The following is a 15,188-nucleotide window of genomic DNA, read 5'->3' as shown; positions in this document are numbered from 1 at the left end:
TAGTACTGGCAACAGACATGGTACGTGAAAGGAATAAGAAAATAGATTCTTTTTTTAAACTTATTTATTCAAGTGAATTTGGCAACAGAACGTTGCAAGAATTTGTAAACGTAGCCGGTACGATTTTAGCGTTAAAACTGGTACGTTAAAAATTTTTGTTCTACAACTATTTTCTTAAATACTTGTGCCCGAAGCTCCAAAGTTGTAAGGATTTTATTCTATTGTAAAGAAAGAAATTTCCGGTAATAAGAGAAAATGCTGAAAGAACTCGCTCTATAGAATCTTATTAAATAATTCGCATACCATTCTGCAATTTCACAAAAACATTGCCTTCAGTCTGAATCACGATAAGGATAACGACTCTGAGTTAAAGCTGGTTTTATTCAAGAAAATAGTTGTTATATTCACAGTTTAAATACTTTTTTAAGAAAACTGGTTTTGTAAACAAAGCGCCTATTCTTTATTATTCCGTTTGCTTTTACTGCATAGTATATTTTACTACTGAAGCGACTAGTTTATTTATTTATTTCAGCCCAAAGGGGCTGTAGCGTAGAAGGGCTGTTAGTCTAAAAACGGCATTTTGTGGCGTTTTATTATAAAATGCGAACCACTTTTTGATTTGTTGTCACCAAATATTATCTCCCCGTATTATATTTAAAGAAACAGAATAATAAAGAATCTGCATGAATGTATGCATGTTTCTCGCATTGTGAAAAAATGACGGTACCTAGAGGGTGTCTGCCGAAAACATCGTGGCAAAAACATCGCGGATGAAAACGTCGCGGAGAAAACAACGCAACTGCTATTAACTGTCTTAGTATAATAATTAAGTTCAGTGCTGATACCATAACTTACAAAATTGAAATCATCGTTTATTAAACTCAGTCGCTTAATAAACTCAAATATGTTTGGAACGGAAGTGATTCTAAAAACCCGAGATACTGTATATGATCCCTTCACTTTGAGAAATGTTGCTATACAGCTAAACATTAGATCTTTATTATCTTCCACATGAATTCGTTACTTAACCAGGTCTCACAATTTCTATCATCGGGAAAACATGGAATATTTAAGTCATCTTTCCAATTTAATCAGTCCATAATTTCTCAACAAATCGTTTAAAAATAATAAACTCATTTTTTAATAATTTAGATCTTCATTTTATTTTATAATAATATATCTAATTGATATAAATAAAAATACATTAAAACACAATATCACGCATTTAGTAGAGAACCATTTGATTTTTTTAAAATAACATAATACAAATAGAATTTAAAATTAATGAAAATATATGTATGTGTGAATAATTTTAAACTGCAAGAAAAAAGATTGGATAATTGAATATAAATGATTTTAAAAATAATCGTCATGAAGTATCTAAGAACAATGAATATTATTAAATTAACGATTTAAAATTCAGCATAAAAAATGTGTAATTGTTCGAGATTAAAAATACTAAAAACTAACATCGCCCAACGTGGGGCTCGAACCCACGACCCCGAGATTAAGAGTCTCGTGCTCTATCGACTGAGCTAGCCGGGCGACGTTTGGATTTGGTCTTTTCCGATTTAAATCCATTTTCCTTAATAACTGTTAGGAGATTTGATATCTCACAGAGTACTCTGTGAGTTGAACAGGTGTCTTAAAAGTAAATGATAAACATATCGGAACAGGAAACGATAATATACTTATATTAGGCGATAGGGTTAGAAATAGTTTATTAATTCTAATTTAATGCGTAGAAAAATCTGAGTTAAAATTTGAATTTCCCATATTTTGACTAAAAAGTGTCACGTGAGTAAAATTATAAGAATCTGGATTTATATTTATTATTATACTGTGGGAACTGTAACTGTAACTGAGTAAGACTATGTAAAAGCGCCATCTAGATGAGGAGGCGCAAGGAGACGAGTGAGCGATAGCAAGGACAAAGGGACGTGTCCAAAATGTTTTGACGATTATTTCTTTTCTTTTCATTTTAATGTAACTATATAAACTATTCTACGTGTGCACTATTCTCTACCATTTACATACTTTTAGTGTGGTTGCGCAGCATGTTGGTTGCTTATTACTTACTACATATAGAACTAAAGTACATTTAATATAAATCTATGAGGAGCAGTATTAACAATACAAGACATTTGAAGGCACAAAAACGAACTATTTTAGGTTATCGTCCTCATAATGCGAGGATCTTGCTAGCGGCAAGAGTCTCTCTAGTCGAGAGTTTAAGAGCATTCTGAGTTCTTGCCTGGTCTAAAACGGTTTGTAAACTGAATTAGTCACGCACTCTTAATTTTTCGGTTGCAGTTTATGTCTTCTGATTTGTTATAGTTGGAATATCAGAGGGGAAACATGATCCTTAGTTTCATCAGCTTCCCTGAAACTGAGAGGCTTTGGTGACAGAAACATTGCAGATCGCTAAAATTCCTTGGCTCTCCCCATGAAGTTATGATTCTTGTAATGTCGAGCCATAACGTTTATTAACGTGATCGAATTATTGCTTCTGCAATGCAGAGCCTGTCACCTCACACCTCCTATTAGCTTGAATACTACGACCTGCGGAGGACCGCACACATAAATTTCTTATCTGTGTGTGGTCCTCCACAACACCTTTGGCCAAAACAGTTTCTCCTTTAAGTTCTTTCACTCAAGTTCTTGTCTAAGCAAGTAATCAATCTAGACATAACAATATGAATAGAGCCGGTATTTCACAACCAAAAAATTCAGCGAACAGGGGTAAAACAAGTATCAAATTGTGCTCTTCAAGTTTGCTCCTCCAAACTATCCCTTGATGAAGAACTAAATTATTTAAAAGCAATAGCTATTGACAGCGGCTTTTCACCCAACATTATTAATCAAGCAGTTTAAAAAGTCTCATCTCAAGACACCAAAAGGCACACTCTTGTTTTACGAGATTATAAAAATTCTGTTGTCATTCCCATCTTTCCAACAATTAGCTATAAAGTTGAACGTATTTTGCAGAAATTTAACTTTCGGGTCGTTTATTCTCCCATCAATAATATTTTCAGTTCCATACTCAAGAACCCCATTCCGGATATGAATTCCTCTGGTATTTACAGGATTCCTTGCCAGTGTGGTTTAATTTACATTGGCCAAACTAAGAGAGCCTTAAAATTTCGCGTTAAGGAACACGAGGCAAATGTTAGAAAAAAGGAAACATAAAAGTGTTCTGTTGCCTAACATTGTTGGTCCGAAAATCACGCTTTCAATATTTCTGCTGCCAAAATTATTCAAAAAACATCTTCCATTGGTGAACTGGATTTTCTAGAGGTATTTCACATTAAAAAAAATCTTTCTGTTCTATTTAACGACCCTAATTCCAATCCATCTTTGCCTTCGGCCCTTAAAGAAATTATGTTTTAGTTCTGGTTTCATCAACAGATGGCGCCAGTGGCTTATCTCCTGTCCAGGCTTTCTTATCTTATCTAATCATTATATCTTATCTCGTTCATTTGCGCTTTTGCAGCTGAGGATGATGGTTCGGTAAAACCATCGAAACTAGTCCTGTGAAAATTTGAAAATATAACGCTGATTTTTGGTTATTTGACTTCTAAATTAATATTTGTTCGGCGTGTTATTGTATCTTAATTATCTTGAGTATCAAATTGATTTAAAAGATGCGATTTCAGTTCCCGAGTATCTGATGATGTGGACACGAACCTTTTAAAACTGAGAAAAATAAAATGTGACATTCTCGAGATTTGGATCTGGTTGAAGTTTTACACTGTAAGGTATATAGAAAACGGATTACTTTTTTCTTGGGAATCTTCTCTAAGAAGATTTCTAAAATGCATAACAAACGTTTATAACTGAAATCACGCCATTTCAAGATATTATTTTTATCGCTATCATCTTTGATTAGCTAGTTTTTCACTTGTTGGGATATTCCGGACTTAACTCTCTTGACATTATTTCTGCTCCTTCTGGGATTTTTCAGTGTTCATGCTGATTCTATACTTTAGGAATTTAGCCTTCAATTACACCAAAAAGGTTTTTTTTTCTTTATTTTCGTGCGCTCCCTCTCGCTGCCACATATATGTGTCCTTTCACGATGGAACAGTTTAATACGACCGAAAATTCGTGACCTCTCGTGCTTTTGACAGTATCACGCACACTACTGTATGTTGTTCTTACATCACCGTTGACTTGTTTGATCTACAGACTCACGCATGTTATTCTTGAAAACGAAACCGAATTTTTGATTTAGTTATTGACTTCCAGAAAAGAATGGGAATCATGGTAAGTTTATGATCGTCGAAATTTAAAATTTCTATTTCAGAAACATATCTGATACAATAGGTTTTCTTATTTTTGTCAATTTGTTTGTGCTTGTTTTTATTAAATTTTTAATGCATTTTAAGATACAGTTTTAATAAATTTTTTAGTTACTTTTTAATCATATACCTTTTACTTCTTATATGTGCTCTTAGAGTTTAAAAATTCTAATAAGTGCGAAGAGAAGAATTTGAAGACAAAAATTCGAACAAGAATAAGCTATAAAAGAAGTAAGTTTATAAGGTACTTCTCCCGCCTTCTTAGCGAGCCTTCGTGGTGCAGTGGTCTGCACGCTCAGCGCGTAATTGAGAGGTCCGCGGTTCGATTCCCGGTGAAGGCGTTACTTATTTTTCAGTCTCTCTTGCTTCCAAAAATACCTAATGTCTCTACAAGTTTTCATATATTTGTTAGACCGTTACCTGATTATTTTGTCTGTTCAGTCACTTCTACTTCCGTCGGCTCCCACCAGGATGCAAATTAGTTATACAAGAACAGAGTTCTTATAGTTGAAGAAGAGATTTTGATAGTCTTGTGAATATCATATTACGTTTGACTTTAACATTTAGTGTTCTGGTAGTTCCGTAGGTTTTTTTATGATTATTCGGGCTTTTAAATTTGAGAGACAGGAGAATGATAAAAAGGCGTATTTCTCCTGGCTTAGTTTTATTTTAAAGAAAGATTAGGACTGGGCAATAAGTTGTCTGGTTCTCTTTATGAAACCAGATTTTACCATTTGAGCAGTTAGATTCAGTGCAAAGTTACACAATATAAAATGCTAAAAATTTGGTTTGCACATATCAGTTTTATGTGTTTTAAACATGCATTCAACAAAAGCATAACTTTTTAAAAGAAACATTAAGTGATAGATAACCTTCCTTCAGTTTTATGCATTTCGAATTAGACCAATAAAAAGTTTCGTTAAACATGAGAATATCATTAAATCGGTGTATTGTAAGGACTATGTTAATTTTATTAACAGTTAAATTTTGAGTTAAACTTCCTTTCCTATCGATTCTTAATTTCAGTTTACCACTTCTGGCCAGAACGTAATTTTAGAATCCCGTCTGAATGCTAATGCGGAAAAGTGGTATTTAACCGCGAAGTTCTACAGTCTTAGAGTTGAGTTGAGTTGAGAGCAGAATCTGGACACCCGTGCGGCTTACTAAGACTATTCGGGTATAGTCCAGGTTCCGCAACTATCCGGGGCAACACCTCATGGGGCCTATAAGGGCATACATTGGTCCTGTATACATGCTTACGTAGTTCATAACATATGCTTATAGTTACATAGTTCATAATATATGCTTACATAGTTACATAGTTCATAGTACATGCTTATATACAAGTAGTTCATAATACATAGATCTTTCATAATACTTGCTTACATAGTTCATACATATACATGCTTACATAGTTCATAGTTGCTTACATAGTTCATAATATATTGAGCCTGTTACATAATACATACATAGTTCATAATAATTTTCATTGGCCATAGTACATACATGTTTCATAATATATACAGTGGGCCGTAATACATACATGTTTCATAATATATACAATAAAAAAAAAAAAAAAAAAAAAAGATAGAAGAGAGAGAGAGAAGAGAGATTGACAGGGAACTATTCCACACTGCACAAATCTGTTCCCAATTCCTCCAGTTTCTGCATTATCTTGCATATTTTGATGGGAAATGCTGGCTGTTTGAACAGATAACGCTTATGAGAAATTGCCTGTTCCGGAAGCTGCACATGCCACTGTACGGTTAGAGGGCATTGGGTCAAGTAATGGTCTGGTTTACCAATGCCTCCACAGACACAACTTTCGGACACAACTACAGTCTTAGAGAGATACCAGATATTCTAGCTGCACGCGTCCGCCTTTTTAGGCTACTCTCTTGTAAGCTATTATTACGCTCGGCCGTACTTTAGGCCTTTGATAGCTTCGCAGTTAGTTAGCGTTAAGGGGCCAACTCTGTTAGAATTTTGATAGCTTCGGCTATATCCCCTTAGTTAAGATTAGTTTAGTTTAATTCTTAGTTTCTTAAGTTGAAGCCCAAGTGTCGGCTTTATTGTACAACTCCAAGACGGTGTTTTTTTAAACTTTAATTGGTAGTAATATTATAATAATAAATATAATTATATTATTATTATTATTATTATATTAATATTTTAATAATAATTTTAATAATAAAGGGTTATTTCACCCTTCTTACTTGTTGTTTCCTGTACACGAACTCAAACGATTATTCGCTTACTAGTTCTTAAGATTCTTCACTTTCAACTGTAACTTAGAACTACATAGTGGGGAATCCTACAGTAATGTACCATTAACTTAATTAAACAACTAAATTAAGATGATAAAATATCATTACTCATTAACGTGCAAACTTTTCATCCGGCAAATTTAAAATCTAAAGGATTCAAACGGAAGAAGAATTTCCTCCCCCCCCTCCCAGATACACTGAATCCATCAATTTGATAAAGATGACAAGTAAAGTTTAATTTTACCATTTATTAAGACTCAATTTGGCAAACATTCTTTTCACCTTCTACCGAAACGAATATTATAATGAACATTCCAAACTGATGACGTAAGATTTGCTTTGTAAACGACGGAGGTGGGAGGAGAGAGAGTGGTGAGAATTTTTTTTTTTTTTTTTCGTTTAATTCCTCTATAAAAACACCGACGAAAAAGAAATTTCTGATGAGACAATTACACTACACAAAAGAACAACAGCCAGCAAATGTTTCGCAAAGTGAGCAAGCGCATTTAAGTATTCTCTTCCAACAAGCAATACGCGACTCCATATAATGAGGAAGTGAACTGAAAGTTCTCCAAATGCTTCATTAACTCATCCTAGACAGCACGAGGAGAGCTGACGGAGAGTAAATGAACTGTCGCCTCCACTACGCATGATGAGTAATTAAGTACTCGCCCATAAAGTAATTACAACTTTGATTTGACTGAAATCGGATTGCTCTTCTGGATATGAGAATAAGTTTTGAAAGATTAAACAAATTCTTATATTTAGAACAGAAACTTGATTTCAGTCAAATCAGATCAAACTTATTGCATATACGTTCAATCTTATTTCGATTATTCGATCCTCGATGATTGGAAATAATCGAAAATCGATTATTTGAACTCCGATTATTCGACATTTTCAATAAGTCCGAATCGATGTCTCTCAAACACGAAATGTATTAACTAGATAGCAATTACATAGCGAACTCTTGTTTTATCGATTAATACCGAGAATGATGGTCACAGTTAGCTCAGTTAATCCAAGGCATTAAAAAAAAGTCACACATTTTGTTTTCTTTACTGATTAGGGCTAAAACTCCATCCGCCCATCTTTCGTGAAAATCATACAGGGAAGAAAAATAACCAGTAGTAACCACCACCAGGGAAAAAACAACTCAATTTACCTGTATTTTATAAGCATTTTAATGGAGAGAATAAGTTCATTTAGTTATGCAAGTTAAATCAGTACTCAAAACAAAAACAAAACAAATTTTTCAAAATCTGAAACTTTCAAATTTCACATTACGCTCAAAGGGGGCGCTTTCTTTACCGTTTTGTGTGTTATCTTTATTTATTAAATATCGTGTTCTTCGCACTTAAACCATAAAATTCAGTTCAACCGCAATATCGCAAAATAATTTTAAAATGAGCCTATCTTTAGAATTTCTGATACACAGTCTCGCGCGCTGGAGATAAAAATGTTTTTTCTGTAGAATGTTTCCATTGCTCGCTTTGAAATCGTTTAGTTTGTTAATCAAAAATTCGTTAAAATTTTACAAAATATGAAATGGATAATAAAACAAATTCCAAATTTGGGCTTCCAGATGCCCATATCCGGGTGGAAACGTACGTTATTCAAAATTCGATGGCTCTAGGTACCTTCGTTCTTTTACAGTGAGAGAAACTTACAGTACATTTAAGCACATCCTTCATTATTTAATTGCTTTAAATATAATACAGGGGTCTAATATTTAGTGGTGACAATTTGAAAAGTGAACCGACATTTAAAGCTTTCAACCCGAAACGCCAAAACGAAAAATTAATAGTACTTTGTGGGCAAATTGCCCCTTTGGACTTAAAAAAAAAAAAAAAAAAAAAAAAAAAAAAAAAAAAAAAACCACTCACGCAGTGCAATTAACGGAAGAATAAACATCATTAAAAGCTAAAAAGCCTAGTTATAAATGCATACAAACAAGAAAACTTGAATCATGTCATTGAGTTCAAACTATCACACAAAGTCCGTTTGATTATTTCTTAGGGGGTGGGGGTGAGAATTTTCTTGTTCAACATCATTACATGAAATCACATATATTGCAAAGCTTATGTAATAAAAATTTTATATTCAATTCAAAATATACCAGCAAAAATACATGAGAAAAAAGATTTCAATCTGTGAGCTTCAGATTACAATGTGATACCTCAAAGAAGAGTTTATAATTAAAAATTTTAAAGATGTTATGAAAATCTAAAAGTGTAAAACATTATAAGTTTTTTCTTAAAATTATTTTGTATCTGTTATGTAACTTGTCCATAAATATAAACATCTTTTATCAATTAAAACTGTAATAGATCGCGAGAATTATTATATATTTGGTTTGAGTTAGAAAGATTTCAGTTCTCAGAATTTAGTTTCAAAATTAATTACGACATCAGCGTTACGCGAGTTTTGTGGCATAGATTAATCTAGAATTGGCGCACGAAATGTTGTTAATTTGAGAATAGAGAAAAGAAGTACCCAAATTAAAAATGTGGAAATAAGAAGCTATTAATAAATTAAATTATAAAGCTGATTTACATATTTTTTATCTTACTTTACTTATCTTTTTTTTTTTTTTTTTTTTAAGTCCAAAGGGGCAATATGCCCACAAGTACACACACATATATATATATAGATATATAATTGAAATAGAAATTGAAAAGCTAATAAGTAATGTGTTGTAAGACCTATTTGGTCTTAAAACTTTTTTGCGCAAACTGCTGCAAAAATATGAAATAATAGGAAAGATAAAATTATATGAATCAGAATTATAATATAACTATAAACATTAATTCTTCCTCTCTATTCTAAAATCGCAATAACTTCTGCATTGCATCATTTCTAGATCACTCTATGGCCCGCGTAGCTCTGATGACATAATAATTGGGAACTGAAACTGCCATTGTAAACCAAAACTTTTCTCTGCCTCCATCTTTCATAACTACGCACTTCAGCTTTTGCTCTCTACTGTGCTAAGATGTAATTTCGCTGGCTTGCTTTCTATCTCAACAATATCAAAAATGTAAATCTTCTGTGGAAAGGCACGACTAGAGTGCCAAGTGATTGTGGCCACAAACGTCAACTGGAAAATAAAAATGGAATTAAAACTGCCTCGACTGCCAAGTTCTTTAGATATTACCAAGTTAGCATTACTAGCATACTACGCAATCAAAATCTTCTTCAATATGCGTCTAATTACGCATCTACAGTGTTCCGTCTTTTCCTTTGCTTTTATTATGACATATATATATCCACTTCCTTTCCCGGCTTGAAAGTCCTTACTCAACCTTTATTTTCGCAGTCATTGGTAGAAGAATTCTTCCAATTAGAGAAGTGTTTTAAATAACGAAAATATTCATGTTTTGAGAATGTCAAATTTGAAAATAAATAAATAAATACAGAAAAAAGAAACTGAAAGGTTTCATATTTTAAATTACGTCCAAAGGGGCATTTTTTTTAACGTTTTATGTGTTACCTTGTTCTACGTACTCAAACTATAAAATTCAGTTGAACAGCAATATCGCAAATTAATTTTAAAATGAGCATATCTTTAGAATTTCCGATACAGAGTCTCGCGCGCTGGAGATAAAAATGTTCTTTTTTCGTACTTTTTTTTTTAATCAAAAATTCGTTGAAGTGTCACAAAATCTGAAATCGATAATAAAACAAATTTCAAATTCAAATTAAAGCTTCCACATGCCCATATTTTACGGAAGATTACGTTATTCAAATTTTGATGGTTCTAGGTACCGTTGTTTTATCACAATGCGAGAAACATACATACATTTATGCAGATTCTTCATTATTTAATTTCTTTAAGTATAAGACAGGGCGATAATATATGGTGGCAACGATTTGAAAAGTGATACAGCCTTTCAAAGTTTTCGACGCAAAATGCCAAAACGAAATTAATAGTTCTTTAGGGCAAATTGCTCCTTTGAACCGAAAAAAAAAAAAAAAAAAAAAAAAAAAAAACCTTTTTTTGACAAATAATGAAAACTAATTACATATTTAATAACAGTTTGTATATCTAGTTTATCTAATAATAAACATCAAACAGTATTTAATATCGGTTTATTGTGTTGTACTAAAAAGAATATTTAAATAGCCCGTACAAGAAAGCCATGTGGTGCCCATATCAGATTTTTTTTAACAGGCGATTATAATCACAATGTGCGGCTTTAATTACCTTTATTGAACAAACGACTATAATCATCTTTCATTAATTTAATTTCAGTTAGGTACAAATTTCCTACTCTTTTTGCTGATGGGTTAAAGTTAGAAAACAATGTCGGCATTTTCTACATAATTCGTGAGAAATCGACGCAAATTATGAAACAGAAAGCTCAACTGAGCTCAAAAAAGAAATGCATTTTTTTAAAAGCGGCTTTGTGTTAAAAAAATACGAAAGATATACACTATTTATCTCAAGCTATTAAATATCCATTGCGACTATCGCTCAACATTTCATGTTTTAACAACACATAAAGAAAAATTCGATATGCCTCACTCAAATGAACACATCAAAATCCACTTCGGGCAGGATTAAGGCTCAGGCTAAGACATAAAGGCAATGAAAATGAAGATGAAATTGTTCTCAATGTAAACGCAAAGCCATTTGAGATTCTTTGCTCATAGTAATTTCTAAAACAGGAAGTAGAAAGGTTACGGAAACAATCCTGACAGGATGAATGGAATGAAATTCCTCAAGGACACAGAATATTTGAATTTCTTCCCTCGAGTGAATAGCAGAAACCGATGTCAAAGCCTTTCCTTGCATCGATTCATTTCTGGTCACGGCTACTTTCCTTTATTTTCTTCAAAATAAACTTACTCTTACAAATCTCAAATCAAGCGGAGAAAGTGACCATTTGCCTTTTCAGCTGCTCCTTCACTCAGATTCACCACAGGTAAACTCCCAGCTTCAAAAATATATTACTAAAACTAAACACCTGCATTAGACGATCGACAACACCAATAAAGCTTCTACCGCACGGGCTTAATTGCTGTCATTCTTAGAAAATATGAACAGCGACATTAATTAGTAATTTATGTTGATGGAATAAGAGCTTTCGCTGTTCAGGGGCTTTCTTTTAATTCTAACGTAATTAACGTACAACATCGAGTTACTTAGCCCAAAGGAGCAATTTGCCCAGAAGGGCTATTAATTTTGTTCCGCCATTTTATGCCGTCCATTATAAAGCGGCGTTTCACTTTTCAAATTGTTGCCACCAAATATCAGAGCCCTGCATTGTATTTAAAGAAATTATATATTGAACAATCTGCATGAATGCATGTATGTTTCTCGCATTGTGAAAAAACAACGGTACCTATTGATATCAAATTCTGAATAATTAATTCGAGCCTTCGACTCGAATATGGGCATGTGGAAGTCCAATCTGGAATTTGTTTTATTGTGTATTTCATATTTTGTAAAACTTTAACGAATTTTTCATTAACAAAGTCAACGATTTAAAAGCGAGAAGTTGCAAGACTGTACGAAAAAAAAATACATATATGAAATAAAATAAATAAATAAATAAAATAAAATAAAATAAAAATACGAAAGGTTTCAGATTTTAAATTTACATCCAAAGGGGCGTTTTTTAAGCATTTTGTCTGTTACCTTTATTTATGATGGTACACAGAGTAATCACATTCTTCGCACTTACTTTTAAAGACTTACTTTCAGATAAAAAATTTATCTTAAAGACTTGCTTTAAGATAAAAAAATTATCGTAAAGACTTACTTTAAGATAAAAAAAATTATCGTAAAGACTCACTTTAAGATAAAAAAATTATCTTAAAAGGTTACTTTAAGATAAAAAAAGTTATCGTAAAGACTTACTTTAAGATAAAAAAATTTATCTTAAAGGGTTACTTTAAGATAAAAAAATTTATCTTAAAATAGAAAACCTAATAACACGGCCTCTGGCTTAATATCCAAGTTCCAAATATCGCTGTAAGCCGCGATTGTTCTGCAATTTCTCACAACGTGTTCCGGCTGTCATCAATTTGATGCCTAGACTTACGCCTCAGGTAGAGGGATACATGACTATGGGTCTAAACGACAGAATTGAAGGTGCAGAGCAGAGTGTGACCAGTTGTCACGTGAGTAGCAAAGACATCTGATATAATTCGATCGTCTCAAACGTAACCCTGGCTGGCATTCTGCCAAAACGCATAGACTCGTCCAGAAGGGGCGTTATTACTTGATGCGACGTGAAAGGTAACTTGAAAGTCTTCTCTTCTTCGGAAAGAGAGAATTTATATGCTGGAGGCAAAGAAAGTCCCCATGCTTCCACCCTATTTTGAGAATAATTCGGTCCGAACGGCGCATGCGTGTTTGCGCTCACGGTCGCGGATGAGGTGGTCGAACTATAAGTCAAGGCATATCCAAAGCAGAGGATATCAAAAGCAAAGTCCACCAAAATATGGTCTCACTTAATCATAAATACAGTTCGTTGGTCACGAGATAAGGCGTCCACAAAATTGAAAATTTCTCCAGTCCTTCACGGAGAAATAAATTGCAATTTTAAAACACAAATATAAACAAGTAAGTAGGTAAGAACACGGTGAGATTCAGAATAAATAGGAAATAAATACATATGTACACAATGCTGATATTAGCAAAATTTTTCATATCAGCTCAAACAATGACAAAGTCACATGGGGTGGTCACCCAAACATTCAGTGTCATTTAAAAATGATACATGATTCAGTACAGCCGTTTAAAGTAAATTTTGACTGCTGCAAATGTGATTATCAGGTAAGTACACTGAGTTGGAAAATATTGGTTATCGTGGAGAAAATTCTAATTTCGGACCCTTACTTAAATACACACGAACAAATTTGCGTTCTGGCGGGAAAACGGAAAGAGAGAAGTAATAGTACAGATTCAAAACATAAAATAACTGGTAATTTAAATTAAAGGAAACTTCACAACTTAATAAACTAATTACAGCATTAATCTGCGTTTCAAAACATAAAGGAAAAGTATTTTGCTGACTTACCTCATTTAGGCCGGCTTCTATGCTTTTATTTTTTTGGTTGGCTCAGGCGTGATAATATTCACAAAATACCACCGACCCTTGATGAAGAAGTAGAGCTGTAAAAAAATGTCATTGTTGATCATTTCACTTTGATAAAGTTACAATTGAAAATTCATTAGCTGAACATTTACAATAACGCGTGTACATCTATGTAATATTATTATGAACTCTTATATGCTAATATATCTTTTTACACTACTACCTTTTAAAAAACTGCGCATATACGAAGAGGAGTTACCAAAATAGAAAAGTACGTAGTTTTTCCTCTCCTTTTTTTCCCTATAAAACAATAGCAAGGGTAAAATTCTGAGAGATAACTACCAACTGTTGTACTTGACTTTTTACATATGATTACATTGGTTATTTTATGTTAAAGGAGTTATAAACATTCCAAGCACTAAGTAGGTGCAACTAGTTACCTAGATTTTGCTTCCGACCAATAAGCATCTTTTATTGATTGATGGACATCAAATCATCGGTAACATCATAACCATCAATATGGTCTAATTCTTCCCACCTGCCCCATATTGCCTATTTCTCAAATGTCGGTTAATAAACATATATTCTCATATCATTCCCAATGCCAAGATAGTCATTTACACGAAGAGATACTTATTGCTTTTTTTTTTTTTTTTTTTTTTTTTTAAGATGATGATTTTTTTTCAAGGCTTTTCCGATCTCGTTGAAAAATGAGCCGTTAAAATTCACCAAGCACATAAATTCATTTTCCCGCAGTGTAATGTTTTCATTCCCATGGATTCATTCCACCGAGACAGGCTGAAAAAAGTATTATTCAAGGTTAGAAATCAACGATATTTTACGAAGATTTCCGCAGGAAAGTGCTTTGAGATGGTACTCTGGGTTTCAATTTGATTGTGAAACGGAAGTGAATAACATGTTCGTAGCTCCGTAGAAAAAGGGACATAAAAGATGTCTAAAAATTACTACGCATAATTATCTACAAAAATAAATCAAATAAAATTGGCTTTCACATTACGAAAAATTTGATCTCAAGGAACTTCATCTCTAAGTAACAAAATCTGATGCGGACACCACATGACACCGTTGTACGGTCTGTTAAATTATATAGTATATATATTTTCTTGCATTTCACATATCACTTATTTCCTCGAACTTTATTAGAGATGTATTTCTCATTCAATTAATTCAGTTCTCACTTCGCAAAAATGCATAAAATCTCAAAACATTTTCATTAAAAATTGTAAAATACAGAAAACATAAAACATGAAATATAGTTAAAACAATTTTTACAATTAAAATTAGAGTTTCTACGCAAAAACAAGCGATCCGGCCAGTGGGCAAGAAGGCATATTTTTTGGTGCACAAAACTGAAAGTTTGCTTTTGGTCCCACTCGGCAAAAAGACCCTGAAGATGCAAAAACTAACTTAATTCACTACTGTACTAAGAGGTTTCAAATGTAAACAAATGGCGTCTCCGTTAGGCTTAGTGGCACTTAAACAACTTTTAAATTGCTGATAATTCTACAACTACTGCACGGAGATTAATTAAAGGCATAAAAAAACCTCAA

The 15,188-nt window shown here is 32.9% G+C and overlaps 1 protein-coding gene and 1 non-coding gene across 7 annotated transcripts in view; both read right to left on the bottom strand.

Moving 5' to 3' along the window:
- LOC118182519 (prominin-1-like) overlaps nt 1-15,188 on the bottom strand; it is a 355,539-nt gene that overhangs the window by 242,965 nt on the left and 97,386 nt on the right. For all 6 annotated transcript variants that reach the window (XM_085821071.1, XM_085821069.1, XM_085821073.1 and 3 more), the window contains exon 3: nt 13,600-13,694. The gene's annotated coding sequence lies outside the window, so the exon portion shown is untranslated. The remainder of the gene's footprint in view (nt 1-13,599; nt 13,695-15,188) is intronic.
- TRNAK-CUU (transfer RNA lysine (anticodon CUU)) lies at nt 1,473-1,545 on the bottom strand. Its single transcript has one exon. It is a non-coding gene; the product is annotated as a tRNA-Lys (tRNA).

Source organism: Stegodyphus dumicola, chromosome 7, assembly GCF_044657685.1.
Source record: "Stegodyphus dumicola isolate Sdum_Otavi_A_Nest chromosome 7, ASM4465768v1".
Taxonomy (NCBI): Eukaryota; Metazoa; Arthropoda; class Arachnida; order Araneae; family Eresidae; genus Stegodyphus; species Stegodyphus dumicola.
Note: the sequence above shows the minus strand (reverse complement) of the source record. Positions and strands in the feature narration are given on the sequence as shown.